Raw genomic sequence first — 22,960 nt, 5'->3', positions numbered from 1 at the left:
GAAGTGCAGAAAACCGCATCTCTCAAGCAAACTTTAACATCGCCTAATGTAACAGTCGTCCCAGCGATTCAACTATGACGTTCTGGAGGAGAAGTGCTCGCATCACACAGCAAGTGAAGAATTGTTCGAAGCGGGTAAGAATCGTTTAACACGAGCATGAATCTGCTGCACGTCACACTCTAAAAATCAATGTATATATAGAAGCAACTGTGGTTTTTCTCATTTCATGTCTGAAAATGTGCTTATTTGATATATTCTTGACTACAACTCCGGCACAATTAGATCTGCTTAAACAGCTGCTGAAGGCGGTGCCACTCTTCCCTCAGATCCAGTCGGTTCCTCCACCATCACAGGCATCCATAATCTGATTTACATCACAGGGGCACAACGCCTACGAGCTCGAGTCCAAGCATCTCAGCACTCCAGCTCAAATTAGACCTTTTCCCCAATTGTACAGCAGATTTGTCTGCATCAAAGTGGATGCGAGTGTGTGTATGTGACAGGGTTCATTAGGACTCGACGTGTTGAGCTAATTGGCAGTAATGAGTTCTTGTGCTGGGGGGCTTGTTGGGGAAGGGGGCTACAGGGCTCATGTTGGGTAGGTTCTCCAAAGAACACTTGAATAAAGAGTTTCATTAATGCCACTTTTCCCTGTTGCATAAAAGAGAGGTTAAGTGTGTGTGTGTGTGTGTGTGAGTGTGTATGCGTGTACGTGTGTGTTCAAAAGAGTTAAAAAAAACTTCTTAACTTTCCAACTTGGTTCAGTTGAGCTGTGAGCTGCTCTCACCTACATACACACACAGACCACCACCACCCCCCCCCCCACACACACACACACACACAGCCAATCCCATTTTCAATCAATCCCTCAAACCATAGAGGGAACCATTTGTCTCCCAGGAGTGTACCCACTATCCAGTAGTTTAAACGAATGAAAAGTTAAAAATGGAAACAGATGGAAGAAATTAAACTTTTTGTAGCCTATAAGTTTTTGTAATGATGATGAAATAATGATGGATTCATATTAATATATTTTGAGTTTTTTGGGCCATAAATGTCACACAAAGCAGGACAGACATAATAAGTGAACATTCTTTCAAGGATTCCGACGGAATGTTCGCATGGAGTGTATAGCATCTCTCGGCGCTTGCTGTGTGGTGGGGTTGTGTGTTGTAACGGGGGTGAGGGAGCAGTGACTCGCACTAATTTAAATTACACCTACCAGCTCAGCGTCCCAGCACTCTTCCGTCTGCACATATAACGGATAACTCATGCTTTGTCAAGCTGGAAATTTCCCATTAATTCCACACAAACACACACAGCCCATGAAAGCTTTTCCTCTAGTAAGCATTATATTCATTACATTTAGTTTGGGAGAGCCCCCCCCCCCTCACTTTAATCGATTGAATTGTGGATACAGTGAACGGTGCGTTCTAATTTGACTTGAGTAAGTGGGTGACAAATAGTCCAGTCAGGAATCAATGAGGGGAGTTATGTATACAGAGGGAAGTGGTGGTGGTGGGGGGGTCCAATGCAAATGATAGTGCACACTGGCGAAGCACGAATGCACACACGGTCTAAGCCATGCAAACGCAGTGCAAAGCACATCAGTGTTTCAACAAATCCTCTATTTAATCATGTGTACTCTACACAAGTTCCATCTAATAACAGAGAATACAATCATGTCCCAATATACATTATTGATGTAATGCATAATCTTGCTGCTCCGCAGAGCTGTAACAATAAAGAACACAGGCGGGGGCAATAATTACATTTGGAATAGTGTCATTGATGGAATCCTGCAGGAGACCAAGTGTTGCACCACTCAAATCTGGGCTACTTCGCTACCAAGTTAGATCATAATAAATAATGAATATGTTGAATATGTAGCATGAGTAAATCATGCATGCCTCTGTTAGTACACCACCAAAAAGTTACACTGATGGACTGAATTCATGTAGCACTTTGACCATTGTCCATAACAGCATTTACACACCAATCCCCCCAATAAATAACCGATTGGGGGTGACCCGTCGTGCACATCGAGCTATGTCAGGGTTTCTTCGCAGCATCTTGGGGTTTGGTGTCAACCCAATAATCTTCATATGACTGAAGTGAAGCAACCCACCACCACAGCTACAGTATAATTCAGTATCAAGACTGCAATAATAGTTAAAACAGAGCAGGATTTTTGTTATCTGTGCCTGTGACAGAGCTGTTGGTAATATTCTTACAAGTACAGGTTGACAACCTTTTTGAAGAACCCCAAAGTCGTAAGGCTGACAGGTGCATGCCTGCTAATGTTTGGAAGCGCTGGCTATATGCAGCGTCCATTCACCCATTCAAGTTTACGAGGTTTTGATGAGTACGTCAAGGCCAGAGAGGCAGAATGGACGGGTCATCCCTGACACCATCCTGAGGATGAAAGAGTGCTTTCACCTTGAGCGGACTGTGGAGGACTGTGGTGCAGGATTACACAAAGCCAATCAGAGTGAAGCATCTCTCCTCTGAGGTGCGTCTGTGTGAGTGTACTTCACTGGTAAAAACTGGAATAATATGTTGTTGGTTTGGAGTTTGCAGCACAGATGTGTTTTCTTAGCCTGTCTGCAGCATTAAACTTGATTATAATATTATTATTATTATACAGCAGCGCTGCGCACCACGATCATTTCACTGTAACAGACACGACAATAAAATGACAATAAAATAAATTAGCTGCCTTACTGATTATGGCTACAGAATTATTCTATCACTGGAAGTCAGATCTTTGTAATAAATGAGATTTAACGTGTGTTTGCCATCCCACCTCCCCAGCAACCAAACACTAAAGAGAGAAAAACAAAGGACACAAAGTTAAAAATAAATAGCTGAACTCTCCTGACGAACCCCACAGATCCTCTCCTGCACAGCCAGTTTTTATCATCAGTCCACTCCTATTATGAATTCCCCCATCATTCAATTGACTTATAGTGAGTCAGAAGCAACTCTATCCACCAACCACAGCGGAAGAATGTTTCCTCCTTCATGGGAGGAACAGCTTTCAGAAAGCCACATTTTCAACAAAATAGGTCTAAAGGGCCCAATAATGAGCCCGATTCAACTCCCATAGCCAGGGGATGTGAGCAGAGAGGCTGTGAAGGTCAGGATATTATGAGGAGGGATAGAAAGTAGAGGGTAGAAAGTGGGGACATAATGAGAATGAGAGAGGGGGAAAGAGCGCTGTTGGATTCGTAGCCAAATTTTGATTTGACGAGGAGGGTTTATTTCCATGTTCAGCTGTGGAACTCACTTTAAAAGGGCCTTTTGGGAGTCTGAAGGCAGCCCAGACTCTTCCCGAAATCTCCTCAGGCTTTGAAATACTCATGACCAGCAGGCCGTTCATGCTGAGGATCAAGCGGGCGTTAAAAAACAGGAAGTCTGCCGTTAACAGAACCACCTATCTGTGTTTGATCGAACACATTTACATGCAAACATGCAGATCATCTCCAAAGAACATTTTATTCCAGTCAGTCATGATGGTGATGACCGTTTAACTTGGTACAGAAATACTGTATTCTGCATGTGTGTGTAAGTGATGCAAAAGAACAGGAAACTTGGAACTAATGGGGCACCAGGAGACTGAAAGAGAGAACGAAGGAGAACTTGCTGAAGGATGGAGGAATATTTCTTCACATCAATTATTAAAAATATATAAGAAAATTTGACACATTAAGAAAGGCAGATAAATCTGAGCTTTCTACGCCACATCGGGACTCATTTATTGCGCAACATTTCTGCTTTAACATAAGCGAAAGCCTGCAGGAAAACATAAAGAGGACCAGAGCGCGAGGCAAACGAGACAAAACAAAACAGACAGCAAAAACAGCACGGACATTGTTGCACCAACCTCGTGTTTGCTTTGCACCACTCCTCTAAGACAAAGTAAAACTGAATTGGGACGGATGTGATCCTGCCCTCAAATCCTCCACCTAGAAACACAGTTTTGATCCTACACTGTTAGCGTTTCCAATGTGATGCTGCAGCTCTCCAGCGATGAGAGACTTAAAAAGAAAAAAACAAGAGTGAAAGGGTAGGAGCAGGTCCAAAAAAAGAGCTTGTAAAATAAACTCACACCTAAAAATGTCTTCCCCTTGAGAAAAGACCGTTTTTGAAAACCTTTAAAGCCTGAGCTCCTAGCTAAAAATATGTGCACCCGTTTCTGCATGAGGAGATAAATAACTCCATTTGATTTATCTACTTCACCTCATGGGGAGCAACATGTGTCAATCAAGTCAAGAAACAGGGTCAACAATTTCAGAGAGCTGCAATTACAGATCGAGCCCAGAGAATCCGAACCACATGAAAAACGCCCAATGTAGTAACTCATTAACTGCTTCAAATGGCATTTGTGTTTATTAAATTATTGATTTCTCAAGACAACTGTAACAAAAATTCCTTCTGCATTATTAAAAATGGCTTTAATGCCCTTTCTTCTTCCCATTTCAGTCCAATCCTGCACCTCACCTGCATCAGTTGTTATAGCCCCATTTAGCTAGCCTGTGACTACAGACAGGCTAAAAGCAGGAAGACATTCCTGGGAAATAAGAAACATGAGAGGAATCCCTTTGATAATTGATATTTTCATAGTCAACACAAACGCTCTACGGACACCTTCATCAGCTCAACTGCTGACTCGGCAGCCAAGCAGAGATAAATCTGACTTGGTAACAAGTTTAAATTGAGTCCAGCACTTTAGGTAAGAGCTTGACAACAATTCAGCTGGTGGTTTTCTGCTGCATCCGTCTGCTGTGGCTCCTGAAGTCTGGCTTCCCCTCACATAAATGTGCAAATCTGTGGCATCGCTGTGTGTCTGCAGCTAGAAAGCTGAAGGTAATTTATAGCACAAATGAACAAAAACCTTCACAAACTCGTTTATCTCCTCTGTGCTTGCGCCCGTGCGTGCGTGTGTGTGTGTGTGTGTGTGTGTGTAGGAGTGAGCACAAGAAACAGAGGGGTGATGATGTCCCTCGTCAGACCCTCTGCGGTGTAGGTGGGCTGCTTAATGCACTCACTGGCAACCATCGCAGAAGAGTACTCCATCTCTCCACCCCTTCATTCCTCCATCCCTCGCTCCTGCCATCATTATCACCGCCACCAGATAGCAACAGCGCAGGAAAAAGCCATGGAGTGGTCCCCACGTCCCGCATTCGCAACCAGAGTATGGGAGAGCGAGCAAGGAAGAGAGCGGAGAGAGAGAGCGCGCAGGGATGGTATGTTAGTGCTGAGAGCAGCGAGTGAGGGAGCGGCAATGGAGGGATGAAGAGAGAAGGAAAAATGGAGAAGAGAGACAGAAATGGGAGTCGTTATGCGGCTGATGTGTAATAAACTGCACAAAGGAGCCTTTAGGGAAACATTACTTTGAAACTCAACATATATACACACTCACACACACACACACACCCCACGGATGCAGAAAACACACACACAACGCACCAGTGTGAACTCTGCATGACTTGTAATCTTATTCATATTTATAAGAAATCAAATCCACTGCGCTGATAAACAAACGTTTGCTAAAGTCTTCCACCACATCGCTCTGGTTAAAAAAATGGTGCACTTTAGACACTTGGGGGCGCCTTCGGGTGACAGCATTGCATTGTGGGGTTCCTCATTTATTTAGTAATGTTACTTAGTGAGGTAGTAAATGAGCGCCGAGCTGATGTGAAGGTATCAATGTCCCACTTCTCCTTCTATTTTGAATTATTTAGCCGCAGGGACCCGAGGGTGAAATTAAACATTTCCCAATAATTTAACTCATCGTTCAACGGCTGCTCCAGCACTTTCCTTCATCACAACTCTATTAGCTGCGAGCAACCACATGTTCTGGAAGGATATTATATGTATTTAAAAAGGGCTCACTTTCTATATTGCCAGTCTATTATATTATAGTCATATTATAGCATTAAGCTAAAGGTTGAACCAATAGTTCCAACAATAGCTGTCAGTTCTGGGTTTACGTCAAAACAAAAGTGTTGGGAGTGAGACTTTCTGATGATTTAAGTATCACGTTGCCTTATTTTCAATGCAATCTTCTCATTTTGCTATGCAGTCACTGAAATGATCTGAGATTTAAAATCCCGCTGAGCTAAACGTGAGTAAAGTTGTGATTGGTGCTGCACTCGTCAACGTCCTCATCGTTCCTGGAGCCTCCGCTCCCTGACCCTTGATAAAAATCCAAAACATTTAACTGACAGCTGCCAGTCTGAATGGATGGTGATGAAAGCAGGAGGCTGAATCAGCTTCAGTCTCTCTCGCACTGCTCTGGTTAATTATTCAATGCAGCTTTTAGCCTCTACTGATAGGTCACGTGGTTACATCTCCTCTTTCTTTTTTGCCCTCTCATGTGTCAGTGCTAAAGAAACAGCCAGGCCTCATTAAATAGCCCAACAACCTCTGAAGCCAACAGCGCTACGAGCTAAAGCATCCGCTACAGCCGGTGATTGAGAGGGCCGGGAGAAACACACAGCAGAGTGGGTTCAGGCACCAAGTGGGAATCCATTAGTCTTCCCTCTGACAAAAAGCAAGTGAGGAGGTGAAAGATCGAGCCAATAAAGGTTCTGTGGGGAAGCGGCAGAAGGCTGGAGGGACAGTGTCCGGCTCTGCCCAGTGGTCAGTGGGGCAGAGAATAAGTTCAGATTTAGGAGCGGCTGAGTGGCGGCTTTCCACTTCCTGGCACCTGTAATGCCTTTTCCTGGCATTTGGGGAATTTACTGTCATTTTACGCATTAATTAGATGTTTGTGTTTGCGTCTGCCGGATCCCCCGCGCTCTGTCTGTCCTGCATCTGCCTCCCTAGCCGCTGCTCTTCTCTTCCTCCCCCCCGTCTGTATCTCTGTGAATGATCCATTAAATATCAGCAGGGGGAGCAGAACAAAAGACAAAGAAAATCAATGGCTCTGGTGTTCCCCTTAAACATCAGTCGGCTCTCAGATGCAAGTGCAGTAGTTTTGAGCAGGTTTCAATGATGCGTTGAGTACAATGCAAATCAACTTAGGAATGAAAGGGATAGAAGCTGCGGCGCTGATCTGAGGCTCCTGCTAACCGCTCACAGAGGTGGCGAGATCAGAGAGGACAAAGACATTAGGAATGAGGAAAATCCTGAGCGCGCCTTGGGCTGTTGTTGGGGAGAAAGTTTCTGGCTTCTGTCACGACCGCTTCCTCACTCATCTTCTCCTCCCTGCCTATTTTATTTGGGTGGGTGGGGGGGGATTACGGCACAATGCTTCTGCCAGTGGAGGCAGCAGCAACACGTTGCTGTGACCTAAATACAGCAGCGTGGTGAGATGATTGGCTAAGAGGAGAAGCAGGAGTGGTGGAGGGGGGTGGGGCTGGGCTGGGATGGAGCTTCCACCTCCCCATATCGGCGGAGGCACCTTTAAAATTCAAATATTTATCCGAGCTAGAAATTGATCCAATCCTCTGATTATCTCTCTCCCCCCTCTGCTGCCACTCATCTGTTACTCCACCGCTCCAATTTCTTTCCATCACTGTCTCCTCACTTCTCCCATCTTGCCTCTAACACCAGCAGGAGGAGGGGGGAAAGAGCAAAGGAGAGAGCTATGCAAAAAGAGACCGACAGAAAACATGAAAGGACAAAGAGAGGAGAGCAAAGCACGGTCATCCATTCTTAATCAAAGCTGTGGCACAAAAACTTCTCTTTTTTTCCGCTCGCAGTGCCGCATGACAATCCAGCACAAGCCAGCACACTTGTAGGCTCATTTACCATTCCGAATTTATCCAGGAGCTCGGAATTCTTGCTGCCTCTCATCACACGTGGCATGGCTGCTTCCATCATCACCTCATTAGGCAGTGAGCTGCTTCTCTCATCTCCACTTTGCTGTAGTGGTATTTAAGCTGTGGTTTGGCCAAGTCTTCCGGGGATTGATGCATGTAAATGCCAAATTTTTCAAAGAATGCGTTTTCTCTTTTGTGCTTCACAGCTTTATGGGTATACAGTGCATGTATGAATGTTGATATACCGTATTTTCTGGACTATATGTCGCTCCGGAGTTTAAGACGCACTAGCCAAAAAATGCATAATAAAGAAGAAAAATAGATATATATGTCGCACTGGACTATAAGTCGCATTTTGGGGGAAAATTTATTTGATAAAATCTGAGACCAAGAACATACATTTAATCTTGAAAGGCAATTAGCAACCATTAGCATGGATTAGCAATAGGGTTACGGTATGCTAACGTAACAAATTCAGCTACATGACCCACAACGAACTGATTACGTGTCTGCTTTGTTAACATAACATATTAACAGTTATTCGGATAACTATAGCATAAAGAACATCCGAGCAAGTTTACCAAACAATCAAGTCTAACTCCATAGACAAAGCACCGATTCTTCTTCTTCCTCAGGTACACACGCCTAGAGCGCCCCTTGTGGTTGTCAGTGTGAAAATAACGAACATGTGAAATTCTGTAACAATGTATTTATAAGTCGCTCCGGAGTACAAGTCGCACCCCCTGACAAACTATGAAAAAAAGTACGACTTATAGTCTGGACAATACGGTACTCCTTTAAATGCCAAGCTTTTATAGTATTTAAATAAAACTATGCACTGTGGGTAGGGCTTTCATCTAGGCCTGTAGACATGACCACTTACATCATTGCCTTCTATCTTTGATAGTTCTTTTGCATTTTAAAGTTACCTCGTGAGTTGGACGGACGGTCAAACCCTGCAGGGGAAGCTATTCTGCGTCTCCGGTCCGTCTCCTGCTGGCAACTCCCACGACTCGTGTCCCGTCGTTACACCCTCCTCACCAGATTCACGGAGTCGCAGTGGTCTAAGAGGCGCGCTGTGAGGTTGATGATAAGGTCGACAGCTCAGCAGAGGCACTGCTGCTGTCTCCGGAAGCAGGTGCCTCAGCAAAGTGGCCAACATGCCGACCTTGTGAATTGTGCCCAGAGAGCATGAAAAAAAACACGAGGCTTTTCGATGTCTTTGCCAAGTGTGGCAAAAAATCTCTGTGCAGGGACTGAAAGGGTGCGCATGGCGCCTCGGAGGAAGACAGTGACTGATAGGGGACATTTGAAACAGGGGGTGGGATCGGTTCTGTCCTGTTATAAACGTGTCAATAGAAGTAGGAAATGGAATGCTCTGAAGGAGATTAGCGACAATATGGACTTTTATGGGGTGAAGTTATCAGTCATGAAGCCGTTAATTTTAAGCAAAGCATATATTCTGGACTTTGCTGCCTTCTAAGGACCAACTTCGACTTGTTTGGAAGGGCATCTTCATAACACACTGCAGAAAACTGTGTGACACATCAGAACTTTTGCGCCCTTGCATGGGCTGAGCTTCAAACAGCCAGGAGCACCCGTACCCTGACAGGCACGTCATCAGCGACATCTTTCATGACACATCCCCCGGCTGTCTGTCAAATATAAAGTTCTTTAAAACTCCGTGACCCACTTTGGATGTCAGACGTTCTGGTGTAAATGTAAGTCTTTCAGGAAAGGATAACCCCGGTGATCTATGGAAGGCTTCCTTAGCAGCTGCGTGAAATCTGTAAATCGATCAACTCGTCTGCATTTCGTGCAGTAAAACAACAGCACACGTGGGCAGAGCAGAACACACGAATCCCTCCGTTTTGTTGATGTGCAGCTCTGGATCGTCACCACAGATTCCAGGTCCCAGATTCCCTCTGTCTGTAAATGTGTCTACATGCCATCATGCAGCTGTAAGCAGCCAACATGCTGGTTTCTTCTGGAATATACAGTGAGTGGCCCCTCCCACACAGCTGCAGAGGGGGGTAAACACAGCACCGGTGGCGAGGTAGACAACAGGTGCTGCGTGCACTCCCCTCAGGGGACAAAAGGCAGTTGATACTCCATTGTGAAAATGCTTTATTGTGTCAGTGTTCAATGTTGTATGACTTGGATATCGCCCCCCCCCCACAAACACACAGAAACACAGCAGCTGTAAAGCCGCAGCCTGAGGTGACACTGCAGGTGAAATCCCTTTCGCCTAATCTGAGGTCCACAGTAAAAGTTGCCACAATGAGGCTGCAGGGACCACATGCTATTTATAGAGATTTGGCTCTCCGCATCCCTTCCTCTCCCCCCCCCCTTCATTTTCTCCCCACCTGCCGACCGTTTCTTCCCATGTGCTCTTAAAGCGTTTCTCCCTCGAAGCAACTGAATGACAAACACGTTCAGAAGTACTGCAATGTGACCGCAAGGACGTCTTGTTTTCTGTTCCCGCTGCTCTCTCAACATCGCTGCACTTCTTTTTGTCTCCTGGGGGAAATAAATGAGGCCAAATTTCCTCTTTTCTCTTATGCAACTTAATCAGAGCGCTGACGCTGGATGCTGCTTTTAGAGCAGGAGGAGAATCTTTGGAAAGAAGACCCTCTTGCAGGCATGTACTCTTCTGAATGTGGTATGTAAATGGGATCTACACGTCTGCACACCATCAGCTGTCTGTGGATGTCAGATTTGACTGTATAAAGATCATCACAAGGTAATTAATGCAGCAAAAAAAGGAGGTTGGGTAGTGAGCTGCAATCTTAATTCATATCTACTCAAACTCTTTCAGGTGACTGGCTGCCCAAAACATCAAATTAGATTTAAATCGTTTAACAGAGCAACCTGATTCACACAGGAAGGTTTACTGGATTCATTTATTCATTGAATTGTTGAGGTTCTTATTCAAACTTCAGCACATCAACTTTGTGGTGCATTAAACCTCCTGACCATGCATCCTGTCTTTTTGCCTCCATATACTTGTCTGCACGCTCTCAACATGCTACTTGGCTTAAATGTAGAGCAGCGGCTCGTCGGAGTGCCACTGACCCTCAAAATGCTGCTCCGCTACAAAGTTAATATGTGCAACTGGATGTGCTTCAGCATACTAAACAATTTATGGGCTAGAGTTCACAGCCTGTAACCGTCTGATCTGTGAAAAGGAAGAACAATTATGTATTGTTAAGTTGAGCGATCGTGATTGGTGTCAAGGCTTCGGCTGGTACCTGCGTTCTAATTGACGTGGAGAAAAAGAGGCAGCCGGCAACAGAGAGCTGTTGAACAGGGTGCAAACGTGTGAGAAACTAAAAATCAACAAGTCAAAAAAGCAGAACTAATGAGGGAAAAACAGAGACAGGAGTGGACAAGGAGGCTAAACAGCACCAAGAGGGAGGGGGAAAAAAGGCAAAAATAGGATCAGAAAAGGCCTCCTAAAACATGGCCAAATCTTCCCTGTTTGGTCTGTATTTTGGAGGAAAATACAATCACTCCAACAGAGATGCCAAATCAATAGCGCTCCCAGTGCACAGCTATTATTTTTCAAAGGCTCCAACAAGAAAAGGAATGGGGTGGGAAAGAGTGCAGGGGCTGCATGTGTTTTCTCTTGTCCTGTATCTTTAGCAGCCAAATGAGGTTAGCATAAGATCACACATGAGATCAAACTAGAAGATTATACGCTGCTGGCTCTGAAATTCCAGCGTACAGCTAAAACTAAAGCCGGACAGCATCATATACACCAGCTGTTTGAAACGGCAGGCTTTGACATCCTGTACAGAACATTAGTATCTGTTTGAAGTCACTGTCCTCCATAAAGCACAACCAAAACAGCTGCTTTGAAGCGCTGGTCTGTTTGATGCAACATGCACCTCTGTCCTTACGGCTTCTTACCTCAGAGCCGGAGGCTTTTAGCTTTATAACCCTCACCTCCTCAACACACTCATGTAAGGAAAATAACAAATACATCCTCCAGCAAGCCTTTGCTTTCGCTTCAGTTCCTTTCAATTGTTTTTCTCTCCCTGTCTCTTCAACAGTGTCTCAGAGGCATCGCAGCCAAACAGACGGATCGCATCATCTACGCCTTAGCAACCGAAACCTTTAAATCAGCCGGGTCAGGCATGCCTTAGCAACCGATTCAGGTAAGGGAAATCCCCCCCCCCCCTTTCTGCCCTAAATTTGCACTCTAGCAAAAACAAAAGCAGTTTTTCCAATTTTTTTTCACCTATTTTTTTAAAAGCACATTCAAAATCAGAGTGGCAGCTCAGACCCTGTGCGGATGCTCAGTGAATTCTTTTAAGTTTATTTTTAAAAACAGCCTGTATTAACTTCGGCAGGAGATGTAAGAAAACAGTTCGGAACTCTGCAAAAGTGCTCAGAAGAGTCTCCTGCTCCCACTTATCCATATTTATATTACACTCCGAGTCAGAGCAGAGATGATAGCGGAGCCGTTATGTAATATCAGCCAAAGATGAGCTCCACCAATGAACATTCTGGTAGGAGACTTTTGCATAGTAACATAATCACACACTGATACAGAGGGACCAGGGAGGGGAGAGGGACTCCTGCAGGTGATTCACTGTCAAAAAAAAACAACTCTATGACAATAAGCTAAAAAAAAACAAACATATGTAATCCAGCCTCTGGTGTCATCATTGTCTTTATTTTTAGCGCCTGTTTCTATAAGAGAATCCTCTTCACCTCGTGGCTCCCACACCTCCAGTTTCATCGTGAGGCAGAGAGGCTTTGAAACCCACCTCTGCACTCACCTGCAGCGGCATGCCATCAGTCTCCCGGGCAACGGACCGGGAATAATGGTGAGGAAGAGGCGTCAGGGTGATGCCCAGCAACACGTCTTCTTTCCACAAGAGCGCGAGTGCATACGAACGTGGTTTCCATCAATGGCTGATCCACGTTTGACACATTCGTTTCTACAAAATGCTGCATTATAAATGGAGCAATCAGCGGCCGTTGGTTGGGGACAGAAAGGTTATTTGAAGAGGATATGAAACCATCACACAACATGCACACATTTTATCCACAGAAAACTACAGGATTCGCGACAGAAATTTCCCGCTTACGCTCATCAAACACATCCATCGGCCTCTGCAAAGATTCGTTTGGACCCGAATCCAAGAAAGTGTATGGATTAAGGGAACAACTGGGCAGCTTTGGAATTGCAACTGCAGGCGTGATGAGAAAAACGATAGCACTGTCTGGAAAATGGCACCGGGACAGAGGAAGCAACTGGCCTCAAAGTTATAAAGTTCAACCACGAGCTGCATCTCTGCCGAACCATTTCTACAGATGTACTTTGAATTTGTTCTGTCGGAATAAACTTTCTAAGCTGATGATGATTGAGTGTATTTCACATTAACAAAGCCTTAAATATTTAGAGAAATTACTCCACAGACATTTGTTCACTTAGAGTCTTAGACTATCACTTCAAGCTGCATATAATATTCCTATAAGAACCTTACAAGGACTTAGGAAGTATTTGTCAGGGTTTAACAGTTTTGCATTGAAATTAACATATTTAGGCTTTTTCTAAGTTCTAACATAATTTCAAACGTGTCAATGTCATTTCCTGCACTTTTAATATTAAAACATTTATTTTGCGCAGCATGTTTTCATACGGATGCACAGATGGATGGATGGATGGATGGATGGATGGATGGATGGATGGATGGATGGATGGATGGATGGATGCTCTGGTTTGTCACTGGACAATCAATCACAGCTATATTTCCACAAGCTTACATGAAACAGGCGTCAACGTCATGCATCCCAGGGCAACAGAATGGCTGATTTCACACCAGGGAAAGGTGTAATACCAGATGTCACACACTTCAGCCGCACCGCCACATCAAGCGTTAAAGCGAGACTTGATCAAGCCGACCAAAGAGATTGACAAAAGCGCGGCTACATTCCATGGTTGCGTAAAGTGTAACTTCTGTCAGTTCTCATATTTTGACGCGAGCTGTGGAAAACACGGAGACGGTAAAACGCGATGCGGTGGAGCGTTTTTGCTGGTAAATGTCACCGTTTTCACGGCCGGCGCTCGAGAATACAGTCCCAGCACGCTAGGGAATCTGCAGGAACGTAGACAAAAATTCTAAAGAACAACATTTGAACCTGCTGTGTCTCTGGTGAACTTTGGTGGGCTCCATTTTACGCTGTAGTAACTGTGACATTTCTCGCTGGCACTGATCCCCTCAGACCCGGCTCCGTTTGAGAACAAGTGGGAAAAATCCCTTACGCTGCCCTCTCCTCACCTCGATGTTTCCACGCTGTCCCCTCTCTCCATCCTTTTCTCTTTCTCCTTATCACCCAAGCTCTCATCTATGACAGGACACGAGGGAACAGCTTCCAGGTCCTGATCCGTATCTCTCCCATGCTCTCCCCCTGCTGTGCCTGCTCCTTTACTCCCCTCATGATTTCCCTCTCTCCCTATCTATACTCTGGTCTGTGCTTTGGAGCTCTTTGTCTGTATCAGAACAGAAGCACACCCTGATTTCAATCACTCTGCTCTCTGTTGAATACACAACTCAGAACACCTGGAAAATACACCCCCCGCGCCCATGATTAAAAGGCATATATGCATCCGCCATCCCAGAGTTTTCATTATCTCGTCTCTATAGGGAAGAGAAAGTAAACCGTATATTATCAGTGCTGAAAGGTGTTCTCACAGGCCGAAACAGATAACACCCCAGCAGCAGTCACATGCACATTTATTTGCAATATGCGCAGTATACGTAGAGGGTCCATCCATATTCACAGGGACATTACAGACAATATGGCACCAGCAGATATGTTAAAGGCACTCTGAACCTTTTTAAAAACCAGTCATCTTACTTTTAAAGCCTCTTATGCTGCAGAGTGCATCAGAATCTTAATGTGTAAGGTCAGAAATGATGTGCTGTGTGCTCCAGACGGCTTCTCCACCTTCACTGTTTTGCCTCCATGCTGCTTTTCTGCGTGACTCATGCAAATACAGGCACCACTAAAGGCATCAAACACACACACAAACACACAAACACACACCCTCGATGATACTGTTGTACGCGTCACACTACTGGCTAGTTGCCAAGGTGACACCCCACCTGAAAGGGTTAGGAAACAAACAGCCTATAATATAATTGGAATCAGTACGACATGCCAACGCCGCATGACCTGTCCCGTTACCCTGGAGACCTCCCTCCATCCCATCACAATCAGCTGCACAGGCGTCCTCTGAATGGATGGAGAGGCGCGACTGGTCGAATTGGTCAGTGACAACTGCTATTTCTGAAGGAAGTGAATCTTTTAACGGGAACTTTTGCCAATTAAAAAGACAATTACTGTTGGGGGCTGGGGGGTGGGGGGGTGCTGAGACGTTTCAGGCCAAACATACAACAAGTTGAGCCGAATGCTTAAATTTAAAATTCTACATACAAAAGAGCTTCAGTCAGGGACGTCTCCTGGTGGTTTTGTCCTAGATTAACACTGAAGCATGACTTCAAGTGTGTGTGGGTGTGTGTGCGCGTGTGTTATACGGGGGAGCATACGATGAAATTCTAAGAGCTGCCATAGCCACTGCGACTCAAACTGGTGATGGGATTAATCTCCAGGCCTAATAAGGATCAATGTAAATGCAGAGTGATACCGGCTCTTCCTGTTGTCAGGACCTGACACTGAGATGAGAGGATCACCCTCCCGTGCAGACCTTCACACTTTCTTAAGCTGCACAGTCCCACAGCTCCGCACACCCGCGTGAGTGAAAAGCAGCGACTGAATACAGATAAAATATAAGATCATTTATGCACCGGTAAACACATTAAGAATCCTGGAAGCACAAATATCAGCTTGTCTGTGGAAGCGTTATCTGTTTTTCAGGCCTATGCCTGATGTGACAGCGCAAACTAACGTGGGCCAGAAGACAGGACTAATATTAGATTAGATCTCTGCTGCAATAATCATTAGACTGCATGCTATGAATGGCAGAGAGGTGGTCTCGCGCAGTAAATACGACAGATTCTTTTTACACAGGTTAGCAGTTCACTGCATCTGAAGCTGATAGGATGTGAACTCAGCATGAGTGGAACACAGAACAGAGCTGGCAGGCACAGAAGTGTACTGCATTCAGCTTCTTCTGACAGTCAGGGAGGCCAATAATGTCTAATTTACCATACTTCTACCAAAAAGGAAAGTGTTTACAATTGTTGACTGAATGCATTTATATCAAGCTTGTGTTAAATGAAGGAAAATATTCATTATCTACTTTTCTTTAATCTGTATTTTTCTTGGCAGCGTCCTATTATGACTACAAAGACACGACATCTGCAAATCTGAGAGAAAAAAAACAGCGTTTACTAGTATAGCGAGTTATGTAAAGCAAACAGATTCCCAAGGGGAAACTGGATGAAACAACAGAAAGAGAAATAGTTCCAACATTTTCTATGCTGGGCTTTGATACCTGGTAAAAATGCATCACTGGTGCATCGTGTACCTGAAAGTTGACCTGGTGGGCCATTTTTCTATTTAAGAACTTTGTGTATAATCATTCATTGTTATCCATTCTGCTTTCCGTCTGGATACAGCTAATTAATGCTGCAGGAGCTTACTTTTGCTTTTGCTGCTGCTCTTCAGGAAGCAAACAGCGGGGTTTGGAGTTTTGTTTTGTAGAAACAACTGCCTGCTGCGAAGTACGATTTGGGTGTATCGATAAAAACGCAGCCTTTTTCTTCACATATACAGTTTTAAATGATAACTTCTAAAAACATAGCTATTTTATCCAGCCACTATAATCAAACTTTGGGGTTGAATAGATCATTATTTCAGCATGCTGCTCGCCCACAGCGTGTGAGCAGGTGATGTAAAAGCCTGCTGAGGATCAATACACAGGCTTCAGATACTATAGATGCTAACTCGACACCTCAAGACAGTCATGGTCTCAATGCATTAAGCCCGGTGCCACTTCAGCCTAAATGCCCCTGGGCAGACCTGGACCTCAATAATGTATAGAGCCAAACAAGCTTCTATGACTCACAATTAATAATACTGTAAATGGGATTCCTCCTCAGCTGTCCCAGTCTCGCTATACTGGCTTCATCTATATCTGTTAAAAATGATGTCTTTTACCATGTGACACTGTAAAGGGGTAAAAAGAGGATAAAGCTATGGGGGCACATACACACACACACACACACACACACACACACACATCTTAAAAATAATTTGTGACAAGATACTGCGGTGACCTTTCCGTCATATTAATAGACACACTATGGGCATCTCCTTACAAATGCTTGCAAGAGGGAAATTTCATTTCACCATGTAACTATTAAAGGACTACGGCCGTATTAACTGCATGTGGATGAATGTGTGTCTAAACTGTGCTAACTGATGAGAAGGTCAGCCATCACATCCCATCAGCTTAACTTGTTCTGCTGTCCACTGCTGCGGGAGAATGGCCATGCTATAATGATATTATTGAACCTGGCTCTCTTCTCTGCTGATCACTGTGGCTGAATTCCATCCTCCAGTCTGTCTCGCCAACTCTCCGACTGTTCTCTGTTGTCCCTGTGCCATATGTTGCGGGGCCAGCTGCTCCAGGAGTCTGTCAACGTAACAAGCAGCGGTCCCCTGTGATCAGTAGTACCATGTCTTCAGCATGAACTGTGACAAACATCGTAGTCCCGGAAGATTAAAGCGAGTCACGCTTGACAGATGTCATAAAATAGGGGGGGAAAGCCCAAATCTTTAATATTAAATCATTATTCAATTTTATCTAACCCAAACTGACACGTTCTGTTCATCTATAAGGTGTTTATTATCAATACAAGAAAAGTCAAAGTCAAAGGGAATGCCATTGTAATTGCATGTTTATGTTCTAATACTGCTTTTCCTTCCAGTTTGGTCCAGTTTAAGAGTTTAGTGGAGCCACAGTTTAAATATCAATGCTTAATAATGGCAAATTCACTGGATTGTGCCGTCCCGCTTTCCATTGGAGCAAATTTATGCCATTGAACTCAAATCTTTTGTAATTGCAAAACCGCTAGTAAAAGAAAATCCCAAAAAATGGGCAGCTCATGAACGCAGCCCTGGAGAGAGAAAGTCTGGAAAATAGGTGGGCTTGAGGCTAACTGGGCAGTGAGAAATGCCAGCATCTGCCCTCTACCGTACAAAGCTGACAGCTGTAAAGTAGATACAAGTGGACATCTAATAATGCAAATACCAAAGGTTCGCTGGCCTTTACAGCCGCAGGGTATGCTCTCTCTTATCACTCGCATATACACAGGAGGACATGCAGGACTGAAAAGAAACGTTCTGAGGATACAATACCCAAGACATACTACTGATATCTTCCCGTTTCATATTTTCAGTTCTGCAGTAAGAAAACTATATTTCTCCATGTTTTTCTTTTCACCATTTGACGTTTATATTTTTCCCATTTGCTCAGTCCACCTTTATTAATAATGCATGTGTGTGGCTGTTTGTGTCTGTGTGTAGAGAGGAAGGAAAAGATATTGCTATAATCACACATACAGAGCCGTCTGACCTCGGCGTTTATTGCATTCTTGAGGAAGAATTAGGAGCCATCTTGGAGCCTGATTGGGATCTTAAGAAATCCAGTATTAAGAATTTTAAGGGGGCGTTTAGGTACCAAATGAATTGCCGATCACTGCTATACCACAACAGCAGCAACCAGCTACAAAAAGAGGAGTCCACAGGAAGTTCTTTTCAGGATGCTTGAACCTGACACACACCGATCATAGAATGGAAAAACAAGGACTGAGACTACTGCCTGTAAATTCAGCTTGTTCTTCGAGTGTCCTGGGGAGAACCCCACACACTACAGGAGCTTCCCTGTAGGACTCTTTCCTATCATGACAGCCTGATTAACATCACACACACGCACACAGCAGAACACGCAGCATCACACCAACGCACCCAGCAAATCACTCAAGCTTATCTCCCACCTGTTTAGCATTTTCACATACGTAGCCGTGTGTGTTGGACATCACAGTGTCGGTATCAGGACACGCAGAGGAGATCATTCGTTCACAAATGCAAGCAAAAATCAGCTTCCATGCACGGTATATTGACACTGTTGACCCAAGTCCATAACCGTTAAAATGTAAATCGTTTTATTTGCATGAATCCTCTCCCAGAAGCCTTATCCCTTGTTCTCCTTCCCTCTGTAGCACTCAAAGACTCAGAGCAGAGATAGAACCTGACATTTCCCCGTGAATGGAAAAAAGGGAGGGATTAAAAAGCAGTGGCCAGACAGACTAAAAGATGTGTGGTGAGAGAGAAATGGATCAATAAAGGGGGGTCTAATAAAGGGAGGATTTATTGGCACCTTGAAATAATGTGAAGCAACGTCAATACGGCAGAAGACTTGTCCTAAAGACGGGAAGGAGCAGAAGTGGAAGGAAAAGGAGGGCATGATTCTTTCAGCACCACGGACAGTGACAAACATCAGCACATGGCTGCACGTGCATCACGTGCATCTTCATCTACATCTGCATCGCCCCCGCCCCCCCCCCCCACCATATCTGACAAAAGCTGGCAAACTGGGAACAATAAATCCGATAATCTATCACCTGTTAATTCAGTCAAACACAAGTTTCCTCTAAGGGAAATTCAACATTTAATACTGGTGAGGTCCGGCTAGATATTTTATGATATTGAAGATATATTTCAAAACACCAACCTTACCAAGCATCATTTGGTCACTCTCTTTCTTCCGGTGTGGGAATATTTTCCCCCTGTCTGTCAACAACACTGATTGGCTGTAGGTCCATACAATACTGGCTGTGTCGTCTGTCTAGCTGCAAGGAGTGTGGAGTGTAGATTAGGAGTGTGTCAGCTCCTCTGGCCGTATTTAACATCCGAATGTCATCCATTTAACCTCCACTTCACCACTCCAACACATCCCAGAACACACACACAGACACACACTTAAACCCTCAAACCCTCAGTCACAATTCTGAGACTCCAATCAACCTAATGCATGTTTGTGTGCGTTTTTGGAGGAAACTGGAGAAGCCCACACAGTGAGAACATGCAATACGTCCACATAGGAAGAACCGAGGAATTGAATCCAGAACCAATGAGGTGGCCCGCTCTGGATATTGTTTTTTAGATTAATGTTAGAGGTAAAAAATCTTATCATATTTACAGGAAAAGCAGCCATGCAAGCCAGAAAACACAACACACTCAGCAGATAATGTGCCCAGCTGCTGTCAGCAAAAAGAAAAAGCACACACACACTCACATGCGCTCACACACAAAATCTAACATTCAATCGTTCATCAACTCCTGAAGATTGTGTGAAAAGCTGCTATCTGCATCTACCATCAATTTTAACTCCTGACATAATGAAAATGTTTGAACTCTCTCTCTCTCTCTCACACCCCCCCCATCATAACTTTCTCCCTCACTCCTTCATCCCCTCTGTCATCTCTCTTCAGCCCAACATCTTCCAGGATACCCCCTGCGTTCACTATTGCTTACTCGCACCTTCTCCTCCCTCTCCCACCCTTCTCTCCTCCTCTTCACTCCCCTCTTCTGTGTTTCCTGCTCTCACAGCTCCTCTGCTCTCTCTGTCTCTCTGTCAGTTCATTAAGCTTGACTTATCTCACAGTGCAAAGCGGAAATTAAATCCTGGGCCCTGAACCCTCTCTGTTGCCTCTGCACTTCAATTTTTTTTTTTCCATACATGCACATGTGCACGCACACACTCACACACCTGTAACCAAAAGTGAACAGAGAAAAATGAATGTTTTCACTTTTAAATGCTGCACATGGAATTAGGACAGATTAAGGAGCCATATTTGGGACAATTAACATTCAATTGTTCTGTGAGAGCTCCAAATTTTAATGACAGAGAGAGAGAGAGGAGGTGCTCCCTAAAGACAACACACATACATACTGGGCAGGGACACTGACACACATACACACACACAATACACTAATCTGCACCCAGCTCAATTCTGTGTCCTTCAACTCATTCATATCTGACAAGCTTAAGGTGTAGTAAAGCATTTAGCGGCGTCTTGTCCCGGCACTCTGACGCACACTGCAGAATGCTGGTGATTTGTCAGCAGCCAACAGGATTATCAACGCAGTGTTGCATTGTGGGTGCTCTCACGCCTGGGAGGTATGGCAGCTTCAGTAAAGCTGTTACCGGTATTTAGATTTTACACAGAAGCAAAGAATTCATCATCATCATGAGGTGAAAAAAGTGCATGACCTGAATTCAATGATCCATTCAACAGTCAACAGTGAATCACAACGCAATGGAACATTAAAAAATAAAAAATAAATAACTGCAATGGGATAAAAGCATGACAACAGTGTGCACAGTGTACTGCACGGGTCCAAAACCTAATGTGATCTCGGACGAGGAAACCAATGAAAAACCGACTGAAAAGGGCCTGACACATAAAACACTTAAATGCTGTGCAGATTTGAAGACAGGCAGAGGGTGGAAATACGAACTGTGAGCAAAATGTGGATGCCTGCAGTGAACATGTGGACATGCATTCACCTCTAAAACATACTAAACCTGCAAAACCATACGACATGGAGAAAGCGTGATTACTCTGACAACACGTGCTCCAGCAAAAACACACTGGCAGGCATCGTCCTGTCATCTTTAGCAGCTCCGCTGATGAACAAGCAAAGAAAGACGAAAAACATACAGCAGATTAACATGATGGCTGCCGCGGAAACAGCACAATCATACAGTTCCGCCCCCCCAAAACTTCTCCACCACCGCCCACCTCCTTTTCTCTGGAGACGGTTAAAAAATACAGAGAGAGGAATTTAGAAAGGAGTGAAAAATAGTGTGGGTGAGTGGCAACGCTCAGCAGTGAGCGCAGGAAAAAATAAACCCAAAACATCAGACCATGTCTGAGTGGATTATACGTGTGCCACGTCACAGGCCAATGGAGTGGGAGGAGGGGAAAGTGGAGGGAGCAGTGGAGGACAGGAATGGTAAAACCTAAAAATGAAGAGACGCATGTAAGATGATACTCAGCTGTCTTGACTGAATATCTGGTAAGAAAGGAAACATGTTCTTACAAAGATTCTCACACACACACACACACACACACACACAGCAAATCTAATCTTCCTTTACTGGTTATACCCCATTGCCACCACACACACCCCTTCCCCCCTGCATACCACAGAAAGGACCCCATTAACCAATCTGTTTCTGCAGAGGGCGCCTTCAAAGCCCTGTAATCTGTCTGGGGAAACAGCAATGAGTGAGAAGAGGAAATCCAGCTCAGGATTAGATCCCCTCTCTGCCCCCCCTCCCCCCCAAAACATAAAATAAAAGCTTTTTCATTTTGCCCCTTTGTAACGGCCATGGTCCTGACATTTACAACACGATGTGATGTGACTCATTCTGCAGCCGGGGAACCCCCCGTCCCTACTGTAAGCAATTAACTTTTAACAAATGACAAATGGCTGGGCCAGCTAAGCTAAGCTTCAGCAAAATGGAGCATTATTAAACACACATACACTGCTAACAGACTGTCATTTGGATATTAAATAAGCATGCTTTTGCAAAATGTGGCTCCATTGATTTAAGTATCAATATTAGACATATTTTTAAAAAATAAATTAAAAGACTTTTAATAAAAATGTCTCCAATTTGAATGATTTAAGCACCCCAAGTAAAAAGACAAGGTCTCTTAATAATACTGATACAACTCAACTCATAATAATCATTTTAGAACAGATCTGATTTGGGAGATTTGCATATATTTTAGACATATTAATATATTAAATAAAACCTGCTCTTACACTCTGTCAGAGCCTTACTGATTGAAAGTCATCTGTAAGCCCCTGAACGAGATCATAGAGTGATTAAGAAATGTCTAAATCCCAGAAACAAGAGTCTTAAATAGCCCGGCATGGCAGCCATAAAAGACGCATTATGGAGTAGAGGTGTAGCTTAAAAGATTAAAGTACAAAAGCTCTTTATATTAGTTCCCTTTATAGTGAATATGGAATTAAAGTTGATGCACAAAAACTGAATTACAGTTCAGGAAGTTCAAGCCCAGCAGGACTGGCAGAATTGGTCCAGACCAGCGACCAGACCACCCTGATCTCCTGCGATAGCTCCGCTGCGGCACACAACGCACTTCCATGTCTCCCACTGCTGCATC

At 44.3% G+C, this 22,960-nt stretch overlaps 1 protein-coding gene and 1 long non-coding RNA gene across 6 annotated transcripts in view; one reads left to right on the top strand and one right to left on the bottom strand.

The window, feature by feature from the left end:
• brsk2a (BR serine/threonine kinase 2a) overlaps nucleotides 1-22,960 on the bottom strand; it is a 119,975-nt gene that overhangs the window by 68,024 nt on the left and 28,991 nt on the right. The window lies entirely within an intron of this gene.
• On the top strand, nucleotides 10,149-13,009 carry LOC130535706 (uncharacterized). Its single transcript, XR_008953194.1, has 3 exons — nucleotides 10,149-10,515; nucleotides 11,828-11,932; nucleotides 12,462-13,009. It is a non-coding gene; the product is annotated as an uncharacterized LOC130535706 (long non-coding RNA).

This window comes from Takifugu flavidus, chromosome 13, assembly GCF_003711565.1.
Source record: "Takifugu flavidus isolate HTHZ2018 chromosome 13, ASM371156v2, whole genome shotgun sequence".
Taxonomy (NCBI): domain Eukaryota; kingdom Metazoa; phylum Chordata; class Actinopteri; order Tetraodontiformes; family Tetraodontidae; genus Takifugu; species Takifugu flavidus.
This window is presented reverse-complemented; position numbering and strand designations above follow the sequence as displayed.